The sequence below is a fragment of the Typopeltis vanoorti genome, chromosome 16 (assembly GCF_054136105.1).
Source record: "Typopeltis vanoorti isolate ZY-2024b chromosome 16, IOZ_Tvanoo_1.0, whole genome shotgun sequence".
NCBI lineage: Eukaryota > Metazoa > Arthropoda > Arachnida > Uropygi > Thelyphonidae > Typopeltis > Typopeltis vanoorti.
Window position 1 is genome coordinate 13,652,728 of NC_143564.1, and position 18,058 is coordinate 13,670,785.

Consider the following 18,058-nt stretch of genomic DNA (forward strand, 5'->3'; position numbering starts at 1 on the left):
ATATATATATATACACACACCACTACTTTGCATTCCTATATGGCATATATTCTCAAAGCAATTTCTTGAATATTTATGGTGTTTTTCTCGTTAGTTACCTGTTTTAGATCATGCTAAAACAATTTTATTTTATTTATTTCTATCAATCTTCATCCACACAAACACAGGAGGTTATAATATCTATAGCATGTGAGTGCTGAGTGTGTAGGTAGGTAAATGGTTCAAGAGAAGGATGTCTTGTTATGCTACATGAACAACTGGAGTTTTATTCTTAGGTTGACGGAAAAGTGTGATGAACACAGTACCAAAGAACAGAGGAAGATGAACAAAACAAGAGGGGGGGAGGTTGAAACTAACGACTTCAAAGCTATTGTCAGCAAGCAGCAGCTTTTTTTTTATACAAGCTACTTTTTAAAAAAACATATATGTTGTTTCCTTCTCATAGATTTTCTAAAGGCACTATTTTGCATTATCAATAAGAAATCATTGGAGCCATGGAGATTTTTATAGCAGAGATGCTGCCGAAATACCAGTATATAATACATATATTTTTCACCCCTTCTGACAGTTTTATTAATAGTGAGGAGAGCAATGGATAATTTGTGAGAGTAGTGAAAAGAAAACTGAAGAGTGTCTGCTATTCTGTAATTCCCACAAACATTTTTAAAAGCCAGCAACAGCAACTGCTATGAGGAATGAATACTGTATGATATGATCAGTTTATTAAACTGATGATTTTACAATATCATAGAAGAGACAGAAGTAATAGCTGAAAATGTTTTGGAACATCTGAGCCAATTTTATGATATATGCTTATTAACATACCTTAGTGCACTGGTGTTAAGGGATGAACTACATTTTTATCTGTATATGAAAAAATTTGTGATCACAGTCAACTGTGGACATAAATTTATTGCCAGCATACTAATAAGTTATATTACACAAAAAAAGTATTATAAATTTCATACAAATTAAATTGCAATACATTTCTGGCAAAAGTTACACATTTCCTAAGAATTCCTTCATGATTACACAGTGATCAGAATTCATCATAAAAATTATAGAAACAACTACCATGTTAGAGTAAAACCAGTTTAATATAAACCAAAACAATCACTAAAAGTTTCGACCTTCACATTAAGGTCATCATCTTTGGTATACATATACGAGGGAGGTCTGAAAAGTTCTTGGCCTAACAATGAAAAAACGAATTTATAATTTCAACATTATTTTTATTTTTCAACATAATCTCCTTTAAGAGTAATACATTTATTCCAGTGATGTTCCAGCACCATTATCCCGTCCCTGTAGTAGTTCTCAGTAAGATATGCAAAATACCCCTCTACAGCTGCGATCACCTCTTGATCCGAAGAAAAATGCTGATCAGCGAGGAAGATTTTTAGTTTTTGGAAGAGATAGAAGTCAGAGGAAGCCAAATCTGGGGAATAGGGTGGATATTCCAACAATTCACAGTGCAGATCACTTAATTTTCCCATTGCCGACAAAACACCTTTGTGGGCAGGTGCAGTGTCCTGATGAAAGATGATTTTTTCCCTTCTGCAAACCGTATCTTTTCTCATGAATTTGTTCATCTAGTCTGGTTAAAAGATCAGAATAATATTCCCCGGTTATTGTTTTACCTTTTCAAGATAATTAATAAACAAAATGCCTCTAGCATTCCAAAACACCAATGCCACGATCTTTCCTGCTGAACAACCGGCTTCTGTCCACTGTTTTGACTGCTGTTTGGATTCTGGTGTGTAATGGTGAATCCAAGTCTCAACCATAGTAATAAAGTGATGCACAAAATCAGTTTTATTCTTATTAAAATGCTGCAAACACTGTTCAGAGATTTTCATGCGAGTGTGTTTTTGATCTGCTGTGAGCAAGCACGACACCCATCTTGTGCAAAGCTTTCTCATTTGCAATTCTTCATGTAAAATATATCCTACACGTTCTTTTGAAATGCCTATAGTCTCAGCAATTTAACGCACCTTGACTCGCCAGTCATCCAATACCATATTGTGCACTTGATCAATGATTTCTGGTGTTGTTACACTTTTTGAACATCCTTCACATGGATCATCTTCAAGACTGGTATGGCCATGTTTAAACTCGGCAGCCCATTTCTTAATTGTCGAAAACGAAGGAGAAGGTGTTAAATCTTTTTTTATAAAGAATTTTATAACCGCACAATACTCAATTTTATCCATTTCAAGGGATACAGACAACATTTTTGCTTTAGACAGCCATATAAAACAAACTACTTGATCGAATTACTTGCAATTTCACATGGATGCTTATGACAGATGTACCAACTTAGAAAAAGGAAATCTTGCCAATGGTGTTGCCATCTCTGGTCGAAGCCGAGAATTTTTCAGACTACCCTCGTATATACAAAGAAACAAGCTGCACTAGAGTCTAAATGGTATGCTAAAGTTAGATTGACTTGCGCAGCCATTAAAACTATTGGCCTGACCTCTGGTGTAAAAAAATGAAATTTTGATTAACCATCCTAAACTTAATAATATAAAAATCCCAAGAATTTGGATGGCACACATTCAGCCCACTTAGTTCTTTAGGACTCTAAGCAATTATTTCAGTTTTAATAGCCACCATCCATACTGTTTTGTTTTAATTTATATGTATACTTATATAAGTAACTCTGTGTGAACATTTTGCTCTCTAGCTTAATTTATTTTTGTAACGAAATGGATAATAATAATAATAACAGGACTCTAGCATTGATGTAGTAAGGTAATTTTTTTTTTTTTCATCAGCGGTCAGCCCAACAGTTGACGAAATCAATGTAGCTTTAGCATACCACATCATCTACAATCATTGCAGTGCAGCTTGTTTCTTTGTATATATGTGTATACTCCAGATGATGACCTTAATGTGAGTCAAAATGTCGAGTGATTATTTTAGTTTATATTAAACTTAAGTTTTACTCTAACACGGTGGTTGTTTCCAAAATTTTTATGATGAACCCAGTTAAGGAATTAATGTACAGTGCTTACAGCAAAGTATGCAGTGAGACATTCACAGCATGAAATATGTCCACTCTGAACTGCAATTCAGCTTATAGCTCTAACAATGTTGCACCATGCTTAGAACCAAGCAATTCAGGAGTTCTTGAAGCAAATTGGCCCATTTCTTCTTAAAAAGCAAGGATAAGATCTTGTTTGTTTTCTGAAGGGGAATTTCAAACAATAATGCATCTCCCTATTGAGTCTCAAACATGTTCCATCGGGTTCAGATCTAGGGAGTATGCTGTCACTCAATTCGATCAAGTCTTCAGAAGTATTTCCATTGCTCATGTATGATGTTGTGCGGCATTATCATCCATAAAGATTAATTGTTTGCCAGAGTATCACGGAACAATCATACATGATGCTGAAGAACTTCATTCACCAGTGATAGTCCCTTTTTCCAGCACTTGTAGCTCAGTCCAACAATTAAGCATAATACTAACCACAACATCATCCCAGCACAATATCTATCACCTTCAAGAACAGTCTCATGATGGTAAGCATACCACTTTCACGGAAGATCAAGTGTCTTCTAGAATTGAATCTGTAAAGAGAACATTAGCCCATTGGTCTTTTGTCCAATTTTTATGGATACAGCACAACTGAAAATATGCTCTACAATTAGCTGTGGATAAATGGATGCAGACTACAGAATTTCAGGTGTATAGTCTATTTGTTGCAGACTTCTTTCCACAGTTTGTTGAGATATCTGATTACTACGACTGGAATGGAGCTGACTTGCAAGCTGATTTGCTGTGGTGCATCAATTACGTTTTGCTGTTATAACCAAAAATCTGTCTTCATGCTCTGTGGTAGAGTGAGAAAGGCCTCTTATCAAATGTCTGGAACATATTCCATTAGTTTGAATCGATGCCATGAGCCTAGATAAAATATTATGTGAGAGTCTAAATTCTCTGGAAATATCAGAATTTCTGTTGCCTTCTTCAAGCTTTCCAATAATTCTTTCCAGTGAAATCACCTAGATGATGTCTTTGAGACATTACAAGACATCCATGTTTACAACTTTATTTCTTCAAACACAATTCACGTAGTGCAGCCTTTTGCCTTTTATCCTGTTGAGTGCTACCATGTGACCCCTATGTGTGCAATTCGAAATTTTAATTACATACCTGCTTTCTACTTGAAATCATCAATTATTATTATTATTATTCAGGCCTTCAAAAAGACTCATCGTGGGAGGTCCTTTCTAAGAAAACATAAGTCTATCAAGACTCATCGAGGGAGGTCCCTCTATGAAACACAAAGTCTATCATACAACTCCTTAAACGAATTGACCGTTCTCGCTCTCACCACTCTATCAGGCAATGCATTCCATGGTTCAACCACCCTCCATGCAAAGAAACCACTCCTCACCCTCTTTCTCACAGTTTCCTTTTGTAACTTCCAGGGATGGCTCCTTGTTATGACTCCTTCCTGCTGTTCAACCAAGTGAAAGAACTCCCCAGTGTCAACCCTGTAACCATCTCTCAAAAGTTTCGAAGTCTCAATCATATCACCTCTCCTTCTTCTATCCACCAAACTCTGCAGTCCACACTCCCTTAGGCGATTCTCATAACTAACATTGTACAGTCCTGACACCATCTTTGTTATCCGCCTTCGTATCCTTTCCACAGTTAATTTATCCCCTTCAAATCCTGGGGACCAGATCTGAGAACAATAATCTAAGTGTGGTCAGATCAGAGTCTTATACAATGGAATAACCCTTTTATCTCTGCAGGTCAGTGTCCTTCTCATTATTGCAGCAATCTTCTGTGTTACCTTCACCACCTTTGCAATGTGTCCCTTGAATTTCAGATTTCTATCAATCGTCAACCTCAGATCTCTTGTCTCCCCTACTTCTTCCAGTATAGCTCCTCCAACAGAGTATGCAGCGTCCCATCGATGTGTCCCAAACCTCAAGACCTTACATTTTGCTGCATTAAACCCGACAAACCCCATTCATTTGCCCATCTGTCTAGCTTATTCAAATCCTCTTGCAGGACTACCACATCTGCACTATTACTAATAACCCTTCCCAGCTTCACATCATCTGCAAACAACTGAATATCCCCTTGCAATCCACAGACAATGTCATTGATATAAAGGTTAAACAACATAGGTCCCAGTACTGAGCCCTGTGAAATCCCCTTGTAACCTTCTGCCTCTTTGATATTGCTCCACCATACACAACTCTCTGATACCTATTGGACAGCCAATCCTGATTCCAGTTGACCAATCTGACATCCAGACCCATGTGCTACAAATTGAATATCAGCTTATCATGTGGCACCCTGTCAAATGCCTTTGCTATACAAAATGCCATGTGCAGATTCATCTGAATTTTCAGTTGTAATCTTCAGAAATTGCGTTTTGGACACCAGTATATATCTTAATTTCTTCAGATGAACATAAAAGTGACAAGAATGATAGCATACTATGATCATTATTGTTCCCTGAAACAAACCAATATTATATGTAACTCTATACCACAGACAACATCTCAAAATTTATATAATTTGGTGTTCTCCTGCAACAGAGTTCTTTAGAACTCATTTCAAAGCAATGAGGTATCTGCATCAGGGCTACCAATTTCATGTTTTCCCAGTGACAGTAGGTTGTTTCTTTCTTGGAAGTGGAAAAAGCTGAACAATTGGGAGAAAATCCCTGTTATCTCCATCTAAGGCTTACCAACTCAGGCCAGCTTGAAACAGGTCAAGAAATTTGTATCATTACACATCAAACAAATGGTGCACGATAACAGTGTAGATTTCAAAATGGGTAATTGGTCAATGGTTTCAAAGAAGGTTCTTGAAGTGAAGAAGCAGAGGATTTTCATTAGAAAGGACAACTGACAAAGAAAACAGACGTTTGTTTGTTTGCTTTTAGTCTGGGATTCATTTCCAATGTCTAATTTTTTTTTTCTAATTGATTTCAAAACTTCTACCAGTTTGACCTACATACTTCTATCAGTATAACCTAAAACATGCCAGCCCGGTCAGCTGAGTGGCCAGTATATCCGCTCTCCAGCCAAAAGGCTGTGGGTTTGAATCCTGCCTTGGGCATGGATGTTTGTGATTGTCTGTGAAAGTACTAGTGGTGGTAGGCGGCATTGGTGTTAGATGATGAAGGTTGGTGGAGTAGTGAGATAACAGTTGTAGAGTAGATCTCCTCCCTCGATGAGTGTCGGACTCCCTGGATGTGCAATGTAATAATAATAATAATAATACACCTTTCTGCAATAAGGAATATTGCGTACCCCAGGATGTTTGTAGAATGTAATATTATCTTTAAAGGAACATGGGAAACTTTGTAACTTGATAAATGGTTAAATATTGTCCATCTTAATAATTTGTAGGTGAAGTAATTTTATTTATGGATGTCCTTGTACTCTAAACCATTAAGTTATTCTGATGTTGATGGATTTATTAATTGGGCTATTTTTCTTGATGTGCTGCTAACTTATGGTAAGGAGACTCTGCCTCATAATTAATTTCCAGGTTAATACAGGACAGGTCATCAGAAAATAAAATCTTCTTTAGTAACTTATTTTTAAAATAGACAATTTAGAAGAATCTAATCAAATAGGATTTGAAATTCTTTTAATTTCATTATTTTTGAATATATTTAAAGCTCTGTTTTTTAAGGATCGGATAATACCTAAACAATCCCAATCTACACACAAAAAGAATCTATAGATTGTTTTGTGTGTAGATTAGGTTTGTTTCCATCACTGCCAACAAAAATAGGTATCATAAGAAAACTTTGTTGTATAATGAAACCTGTGGAGCATTCATGACTAAACATACACACACGTAACCACAGCAATACGATTTTTAATAAGTAAATATTTCGTCCTAAATATCATAGGACATAGGAAAACTTGACATGCTGGTCCAAAGCCTGGATAAATGGGGAGGGTTGAGTGCAGGGCTAGCAACCCAGTCTCAGAAAAAAATCTTTGCTATGCAAACTGAAACCTTCCAAAACGAACGTGATACCGGATGAAGAAAATAGAACACGAACTGCTACGAACACGAGGCACCTCTGTGAAAGCCCTTCTAGAGAAGCAGTGGTGCAGAAGAAAGTGACAGACACCTTACCAAAAGACAAGCTTAGACCTGGGATATTGGAATGTTAGAACCATGTTCGAAACTGGGAAGACATACCAAGTCTCAAGAGTTCTAGTAAAAGACATACTAGAAATAATGGGATTAAGCAAAACGAGATGGATAGGAACTGGAAAAATCAAATTAAACTCTGGTCACTACTTAATCTACTCTGGGAACCAAAATATGAATGACCACACAAAGGGAGTTGCACTAATGATGACAAAGAAAGCTCATGGTGCACTAATGGAGCGGAACCCAATATCTGAAAAAACACAAAACACTAGATTTAATGCCGGCAAGCAGAACATCACAATAACTGCTATATATGCAACAGCAAAGGGTGCTATCCAGAAAGAAAAGGAAAAAGGATAATTTTTATAACATGCTACAGAGAAGTATAGAAACAACAAATAAAAAAGATATGCAACTTATAATTGGAGACTTTAATGCTAAGGTTGGAAATGATAATACTAATAAAGAAACTGTTATGGGAAAGTATGCAGAAGGAGAAATAAATGAAAATGGAGAGTTAATTATAGACTTTTGTATGTTCAATCAGATTGTAATAGGAGGGAGTCTCTTCCAACATAAAAAAATACACAAGTGGACATGGATAGAAAGTTAGAAAGCCAAAGAACCAAATAGACCATGTACTTATATCAAGAAATTGGAGAAAATCACTCCTGGGAGTCAGAGTTAAAAGAGAAGCAGAGGCATATTCAGATCACTTTCTCCTAACAGCTGCCATGAATTTATTATTCCTGATACCTCCAAGGAGTCCGAGGACTCATCGTGGGAGGACACCTACAACTGTCTCAACCACTACACTGAGCCTCTACTACGAATCATCTCCATCAACGCCATCTACAACCTACCTCCATCACCACCACAATTAGTATTTTTTGTCTGTAAATTGCGTGTGTTCTTAAGGGCCGATTTGTCTGTATGTGGGATGAAAAACCCGAGTTTCCGGGAGAAAAACCCTGCTATCTCCGTATGAGATCAGCTAACTCACCTTCGATTGAAATCGTCCAGATAAAGATTCCTCCCGTCGCGACGAGAGGAATAGACTTAGGCCTATTCCAATCAAAAGGTGCAATGTACTGTCGTTCTTCCAATTGCACTACGAAGGTGCTGAAAGTAAAAATATTTAAAAATAAATAAACTGTGCACAATAGGAAGAGGTTTAGAATTGAAAAATTCACAAACAAAAAAGATTAGAAATAAATTTATAAAAACTCTACAGGATAAATGGGATAAATTTGAAAAAAGAGGCGATAACATAGAAGAAAAATGGATAAAGATTAAAAACATACTAATAAGCAAATCAGAAAAAATATTGGCATTTCGAACTAATGCTTTGAACTTAGACAAAGAATGGATATCAGAAAACAGTAAATTAAAAATAGAGGAGAGAGAGAGAATAAAAGAAAAACTATTACAGACTGGCAAAGATGTTGAACAAGAACAAGCAGAAAGATATAGAACAATTAATAAAGAAATAAAAAGAAGTGCAAGAAATGATTCTAGAAAGCTGTATGATATAACAAGGAAATTAAGTGGAAAAAGAAATAAATGGATAGTTCCTATATACTATTATCCATAAAGTAAAGAAGGAAAACTATTATTAAATGAAAAAGAAATAGATGGGTTGAATTCTTCTCAGAGAAATTTCAAGAAACAACTGATAGCAACCAGAGCCTAGAATTAAATGAGCAAAATGCATTATTGGATATAAATTTGAATGAAATAACAAAAATAGAAATTACAAAAGCAATAACTCAAATCAAAACAGGTAAAGCACAAGGATCAGATAACATACTAGGCAATATACTAAAAGTATATCCAAAACTTATACCAGAGATATTATATCCATTACTAAATGAGATATGACAGAAAGAAGAGTGGCCTAAGGAATGGAATACTGGATTACTGGTTAGATTACCCAAAAAAGGGAACCCGTCTGAATGCAAAAATTGGAAAGGTATAACATTGCTGAGTGTTATAAGTAAAATACTAGCAAGGATAATACTAGAACAAATCAAAATAGAAATAGAAAAACAACTAAGACCAGAACAGGCAGGATTTAGGGCCAATAGATCATGCACCGACCACATTGATACTTTACGAATTATCATAGAACAATCATTGGAATGGTTGTTCAAAATGCTTGTTCAAAATCAATAAAATTTAAATATAAGCAAGCTTATATTTAAATTTTATTGATTTTGAACAAGCTTTTGACGGTATAAACAGATTTTCCCTATGGAAATTATTAGAAATTATGGACCCCCAGAAAAAATAATAAGAATAATTAAAAAAAAAGTATGAAGATTTTGAAATTAAAGTAATACATGGAAATATCCTCTCAGAACCATTTAAAACAAAGACAGGAGTAAGGCAAGATTGTATACTCTCCCATACTATATTTTTAATTGTAGTAGACTGGGTGATGAGAAAAGTATCTCATGGAAATACAGGATTACAATGGTTACTTCAAAACTAACTCCACGATCTAGATTTTGCAGATGATATCTGCTTACTTTCACAGAAGCACCAACATAGAACATAAAACAACAACACTTGTAGAAATAGCCAAAAAAGTTGGTCTTAGGAGAGATAAAGATAAAACAATGTTGATGGAAATAAATGCAAAGCTAAATAAACAAATAATAGAAGAAACACCGCTTAAAGAAGTAGAACAATTCATATACCTTGGTTCAATAGTATCAATAAAAGGAGGCACTACTCAAGATATAAATAGAAGGAAACACATGGCTTATTCAACTTTCAACCAACTTAGAAGTATTTGGAAAAACAAGAATGTGTCTATAAAATCTAAAATGAGAATATTTAACTCAAATGTAAAGGCAATACTAATGTATGGATCAGAAACTTGGATGTTAAACAAAAAGATAGTTAACAGTGCCCAGGTCTTCCTAAATAAGTGTTTAAGAATGATACTGGGAATATATTGGCCAAAACAAATATCAAATGAAGAACTATGGTAGAGAACAAACCAGAAACCCACATTGCAACAGATACGCGAAAGGAAATGGAGATGGTTCGGGCATGTGTTGAGGAAAGAAGATAAAATAATTGTAAAACAGGCTCTAGATTGGAACCCACAGGGTAAAAGAAGACGAGGAAGGTCAAGAGAAACATGGAAAAGAACAATACTGAAAGAAATAGCAAATATTAATAAAAACCGGAAACAAATAAAAGCAGAAGCAAAAAACAGAGTCCAGTGGAAAATGGTGATGGAAGACCTATGCTCCCAGGTGGAATGAAGAAGATTAAGTAAGTAAGTAAGGGGGGCATGCTTATAATGGAATTCCTCTATGTGTGCAGTAGTGTGTTATAGAATTACATTAAAATATATCTGAAAAAAAAAAACAAAAAAAACATTAAAATGAGATAACATATAAAATTATTTTACACAATTTAGGATGACAATTTCCTGGACTTTAGGGATTGTAAAAGAATGTCATTACGGTTCAAATTATGTCTGTGATGTAGAGCTTCAGCACTTTCTTTATATAAACGTTCATGTTTACATGAAGATCTATGTAGAAGTTTGGTTTTCTTCCAATGGATCCCATGGTTTGGGTTTTCAATTCCAGGTTGTGCGAGGCCAGATTTCTGCAGTTTGACAAGACGGATATGATCTTGATGTTCCGAAATGTGTTTATTAATGGATCTACCTGTCTGTCCATAGTAGCATTGGCTGCTACCTACAAACCAATCAACCAAATCCACAATTGGTTATCTTCTCCTAAAGACAAACTCTCACCTCTTATGCTACTTGGTGTGTTGTATGAGGTCCCATGCTCCTGTAAATTGTCCTAATATGGACAGACAGGTAGATCCATTAAAAGCATTTCAGAACATCAAGACCATAACCGTCTCATCAAACCACAGAAATCTGGCCTCGTACAACATGGAATTGAAAACCCAAACCATAAGATCCATTGGAAGAAAACCAAACTTCTACATATATTTTCATATAAACATGAATGTTTATATAAAGAAAGTGCTGAAGCCCTATGTCACAGACCTAATTTGAACCATAATGACGTTCTTACTATCTCCAAAATCTGGAAAATTGTCATCCTAAATTGTGCAAAATAATTTTATATGTTATCTCATTTTAATGTATTTTTTTCCCCAGATATATTTTAATGTCATTCAATAACAAGCTACTGCATGCATAGAGGGATTCTATCGTAAGCATGCACCCTGACTGTATGTAATTCCTAGTATTGTTTGAATTAACTGTACTGAAGATATCCTATGATACTTAGAACGAAATATTTATTTATTAAAAATCTTATTACTGTGGTTAAATGTATGTTTAGTCATTATAAGAAAACGTTCTATTCTACAAACATCCTGAGGTATGCAAGATTCCTTGCTCTTGCTAAAAGGTGTATGTAGGTCAAACTGGGAGAAGTTTTCAAATCAGTTAAAAGAACGTATAAGCAAAGTTGAAAACAACAGAGAAGAAAAAAGCTGTTTCGCAGCACACACTGGGTAGCAAAAATCCCAAGTTATATAATAGAATGAAACAGGTATTTCATATTAAACTGAACGACTTGAGATAAAATATCTGGATGATGCAAAGCTGGTGAGAACAATAGTTAATAACAGTGAACATAGCAGCAGATTTGAGCTGTGCTAAAGAAAAGTTTTTAATTAGTGTATAGTGTGGCTTTTTATCATAAATTGTGCTACATTTTTTTAGTTAGGATAAAAGTGTCTTTCAGTGGTGGCTATGGTGTTGTTGTTGTTGAAATTTTTTGTTGTTATATTGTTTGTTGCTACGTGCTTGTTCATCCTACTTCTGCTTCTGAAAATGGTGTCCATAAAGAAATGTGAGCAGCACAGAAGGCTTCTGTATGAAAATCTGGCACTGCCTTGGATTTTTCGCAGTGGATTCATTGTGAAAATTGCTATATGTATGCACCGAAAAATGTCAAAGATTTGTGGACAGTTTGGGTAAAAGAGAAGAAGTAAAGCATTAACATATGTGAAAGCTGTGTTGATAGATTAGAGCAGGGTTTCTCAAACTGTGTTCCGCAGAACACTAGTGTTCCGTGGAAGGTGAATAGGTGTTCCGCGAGAAGTTCTGGAATTTGTCATTTTAGTTTTCTGAGCATTTTTCATGAATAAATATTTTATAGTAAAAATATTCTGAGGAGAATAATATTCTTGGATTAATCGAAAAGCTCAGACCCAGAACACCTAATAATATCTGTGTATTGTTAATTTTCACACATCGAAACCTTTCAACATTTGGGAAAGGGAATGACACTGTTTATGACGGGTCATAAAAATTGCCTGCAAGCCCATTACAACAATTGGTGTCAAATCCTCCATTCTCAAAACTGAAGGAAATGACATCTGTGTAGCAAATGTCAGTGACCAAGCAGCATATTTTTAAACATGGAAATATTCATGAAGTATCGTTAATTTTCACACATCGAAATCTTTCAACAATCGGGAAAGAGAATACCGCCGTTTATGACCAATCATAAAAATTGCCTGCAAGCCGATTATAACAAGGCAGCGTGTTCTAAAAACTGAATGAAATAACATCTGCGTTGCAAATGTCAGTGACCAATCATCAAGGAATATAAAGAAATTGAAGATCAAGATAGTCTGTATCTGGTTCTCAAATCTATTAGTACTGAATACTTTCTTCGCAAGTTCGTATTGCAATGTGTAAGTGCTTGTTCTGAAACCGGAGTGCCGTGATTTTTTTAAAAGTAATAGGAATACAGAGTTAAAATCTAATATGAATAAGAGACAAGGCACTTTGTTTAATTTTGGTATTCAGAAATCTCTTATTGAAGGCGTTTGTGATGGAACAGATAGCAAGTCATCCACCTCAAGCCTACAAAGATCTACAAAAGGATGCACAAAAGGAGGGGAAAATTACCAGCACACAGGAGAAAAAGTCTGCATGCTCTCGTAAGTACTTATAATATTATAAATATATTTGGTGATCAGAATGGGATATGTCAATGAAAATTAGCACAAATTAATTTAATGATGTTTGCCTGAAGAAACTACGATATGCTACAAGATTTCATTAGTCCAGTGATTGATAACTAATTTAAATGTAATTTATATTTGTCAACATGCCACACCGTATACATAAGTGTACTAATACTCTTTATGATTATAGCATAATTAATTATTAATACTTATGTTAATGTATGGACTTTAAAAAATTTTGGAAAGGTATTTACAAGTAAATTTGTTGGGACTGGGCCCTCACAAAAAAAAATCAGCTAACAACCTTTTTATTCCCGTATATAGGGAGTAGGCGAGGTGGCTTTTAAAAAAAGAATTCTTCTTACTCTTTTAACTAATTTTATAATTAATATCTGATTTATTTCGAACTGTTTAATTTTTGTTACTGAACATTTTATCAAATCATTCTTATAACAATTGCTTTTACATTATTTGACACGGTTTAGTACTTTTCTTACAAGTATTGCTACAATTCATATTTACTTTTGTGTGTTGCAGTCTTTTTTTTACTATTTTGCATTATTCATTTACTTTTATATTATTCGACACTTCTTATTTATAATCTTATCATTTTTCATACTAAAGTTACCTTTACAACACAATTCTATTTGTTATTATAGCTCTGACAAATATTGGAATTTGAATATTATTGAAAAAGTACCCATGGAGTCTTGTTTAAAGACAGGAACTTTAACGTAAGAGGAGCAAGTACTTCTGCCGATACATCTACTTGTATGATTGGAGAAGATATGAAATTGCAACTGTGGTTTCTTCAAAAGCTAATATTAAAGAACAAGAGTCATCTAAGAACAGATCAAAACGGAAGTACCATGAAAGTTATTTAAATTATGGATTTACGTGTATTGGCAATACACATGCTCCTGATGCAATGTGTGTTTTATGTAATAAAATACTAGTAAACAGTTCTTTGTCTCCAGCTAAACTTCATAGGCACTTCGAAATGAAACACACTGATTACAAAGGAAAATATATGAATTTTTTAAGAGATGATGTGACTCGCTAGAAAAATCAACTTCAAATGGCTACAACTGCTACAACTGAAAATGCAACAGAGGCGTCCTTTCATATGAGTTACCGCATTGCACTTCATGGTGAAGCTCATACAATTGGTGAGATGTTATTTAAGCCTTGTGTAAAAGTTGCATGTTAAACGAGCAGGTTGCTAAAAAAATAGATGCAGTACAATTATCAAATGATAGTGTTTCATGCCGCATCAAAGATCTTTCTGCTGACATAGAGAAAGAGCTAATTCATCGACTTAGACTTTGCAGTGAATATTCATTGCGAATGGATGAATCTACAGATGTTGCAGGACTCGCTGTATTACTAGTGTTTGTTCATTACATATTTGATAAAAGTATTGAAGAAGATTTACTCGTGTGCGAATATCTACAAGAAAAAACTACCGGAGAAGATATATTCAACTGTATTAATAATTATATTACAAAACAGGAAATCAGTTGGGAAAAGTGTGTTGATATTTGTACAGATGGTGCTCAAGCAATGGTAGGAAAGATGAAGGAGTTGTAACACGTATCTTGCAAATAGCTACAAGCTATTTGCAAGATACGTGTTTGGATGAAGCCATAAAAATGATCAACTATGTAAAATCTCGACCACTTCAATCCAGATTATTTAAAATTTTGTGCAATGAAATGGGTAGTGCACATAACGCGCTTTTATTACATACTGAAGTGAGATGGCTATCCAGAGGAAAAGCATTATTAAGGTTTTTTCAACTTCATAGTGAGTTAATGGTCTTCTTGATGTCACATAATTTAGGACAAAATTTTATTGAATTATTAAGAAATTCTTCATGGTTGATGAGTCTTGCGTATCTGGCAGATATTTTTACAAAGTGCAATGAAATTAACTTATCATTACAATGAAAGAATATTACAATTTTCAATACAAGAGATAAAATTGCATCTTTTGATAGGAAGTTGCAATTCTGTATTTCTACAGTTGAAGAGATTAATTTTGATTGTTTTCCCACCTTGCATGAATTTTTGGCTGAAATAACTTCTAAAGTAAATGAAGATGTATCTAACGTAATTTTAGAACACCTGCATGACTTGCAATCAACCCTTTTGCAATATTTTCCAAAATCCAGTGAGGATTTTGGAATTCCTGGGTTCTGAATCCATTTACAGTGACAGCTAAGCCAGGGCTTCAGTGCAAGTGACTATGAAAATCTAATCGACTTAATTAGTGACTCTGATTTAAAATAAAAATACAAGGAACTGCCAATAAATGATATCTGGACAAATTTAACAGAAGAGTACCACAGCGTGTCAAAACTAGCTATTCTTGTTTTACTTCCTTTTACAACGACATATTTATGCGAGGCAGGATTTTCATATTATGCTGCAACCAAATCAAAGTCCAGGAACAGACTTGATGCTACACCAAATATGAGAATTCAACTTTCTAATATTGTGCCTGATATCAAAAGAATTTGTAATTCAAAGACCTAAAAACATCGTAGTCATTAAGAACTTAATTCGCAATATACGTGTTTTACTATTTTTATGTGTTTTGATTTTACTAATTAACATTTGACAATAAATTATTGTTTTTTCTTAAACGCTTAGATTTACTCATTTATTTTATTTATATTTACCTACCCTACAAAACCAGCACACAGGAGAAAAAGTCTGCATTCACTCGTAAGTACTTATAATAATATTATAAATTTTTTGTGATCAGAATGGGATATGTCAATGGAAATCAGCACAAATTAATTTAATGATGGTTTAATCAATGTTCAATTAATTAATTATTATCAATCATTAATAATTACCGATTAACAATAAAATAAGCTAAATTACCAATTATTAATTAATACATTACAAAATAACCAAGGTGTTCTGTGAACATTTCAGGATTTGTGAAGTGTTCCGTCGTAGAAAAAGTTTGAGAAACCTTGGATTAGAGCAATTAGAAATGAGAGCAAACATTGGGACCGTAAAACTTAGAAAAGAGAAACGAAACATCTAGAAGAGGATATTAAAGAAGGGATTGCCTGATGATAAGGAGGAGGAGGAAGTTAATGTTATAAAGAAAGAATCAAAGGATAGTTGTATATCAGTGTATGGGGACTCAATCATTAGAGGTGTGATTTCTAATAAAGTACACAAAACATGCTTTCCTGGTGGAACAATAAAGCAAATAACTGATGCATTGCAGAAAAGGAAATACCAGGCATCAAAATTAGTGGTAGTTGTGGGTACAAAATGATTGAATTGGGGAGAAGAAGAATGTTGATAGAAACTTGACGAAGTTGTTGCAGCAGGTAAAGAAGAATAGTGTTGTTGGGAAAGTTGTAGGCATGTTGCACAGATATGATAACAGTGAATAGAGGAGGAGAGCAGAAATAATGAAAAGTAAGATGGCTGAGTTGTGTAAGGCAGCGCTTCCCAAACTGTGGGCTACGGTCCCCTTGGGGGCCATAGGTTTTGTTGAGGGGGGGGCCATGAAATAATGAAAACAAATTTAAAATGTTTTAAGACTAAGTAGATTTTTTTTATTTTAAAAGAAACGTATTTAACTTTTATTATTTCTTTTTTTTGTTATTATTTATATTTTAATGGAAAAATTCACGCATTGGTGTTGATTCAAAAACTTTGCTTCCTGCGTATTTCAGCGCTTGATGAATATTAGTAAATATTGCTTATTCATATGTTTCATTTCAAAGCAGTGGTTAATTGCATTTACTTCAAATGCTCTCCAGGGATGCTCCAAATCTTCCTGTCCCTTTCATCACGCGTTCGTAATCAGGGACTGTTGATATTGACTTTATATACATATCAAAACTCGTTTTATATTATAACTGTCATCCAAGCTAGTTTTCTGTTACCAATAAAAGTTTCGCATATACTTCACACATGAAAAAAAGCTTAAACAAGTTCATGTGGGGAGAGAGTAACTCGCTTGCAGTGGTAAACAACACGCCCTCCCTAACAGCTACTATACTGCAGAGGCAATAAAAACAAGTACTTTTATTATGCCAGTGAATAAGGTATGAGGAGTCTGTGTAATATATTTCTCAACAAATAGTGCAATTAGAGACAACTAGGAAAACACACTAATTAATGAATCACATGTCCCCTCATACAGAAACTATGCTGTATAGACTAAAACAAAACCATATGTTGCATGGGCAAACACAGTATCTAACTAAAAACTATTGTTATTAATAAGATGTGTGAGAGTTCGATTTCCCAAGGCAGCAATAAAATTCAACTGAACGTGTTAAAATTCGTAAAAGTGTTAAAACTAAGTAATATATATATATATAATGAATATTATGGCAGTTTCACATATGGAATTCGGTTGAAGAGAGTCAGCATTTCAACTCAATTGTCAGCTAAGCTTTTATCTTTTGGTTGCATGATCTTTTGTTAATACCGTACCAATCATATGCACGTTTTAATAACCTGCCTTTGCTGTCTATTTCGCATTAGGCTTAATTACCGTAAACGGAGAAGAGTCACAAAAGAGAAAAATGTTCCTGGTCTGGGGATTCCCATATACAGGTAATATTCACTAATTTCATGTTGTTAGTCTGTGGTGTGCCAGTATCGGTAAGTGGTGATATTATTTGATCTATTCTACGTTAAAAAAATAAAAATAAAATCTTGCAAACAATCAGAAGAAGCAGAAACAGACTCAAAAAAAAAAGGACAGTATTTCATATTTTACCAGAACAGCCTGCATCGTCTTCAAAACCAAATGGTAAGAGGCAAAAAATGTAATATATGCATTTGATATTTGCAATATTCGCTGTGTATGTTTTGTATTGAATATAAATACAATAAATATTATAATAATATATCTCTCAATTACAATTTTTTT

General features: G+C 34.3%; 1 protein-coding gene across 1 annotated transcript in view; it reads right to left on the bottom strand.

The window, feature by feature from the left end:
• The window catches only part of LOC150097856 (uncharacterized), a 195,857-nt gene that overhangs the window by 17,816 nt on the left and 159,983 nt on the right, over window positions 1–18,058 (bottom strand). The gene's annotated exons all lie outside the window — the stretch shown is intronic.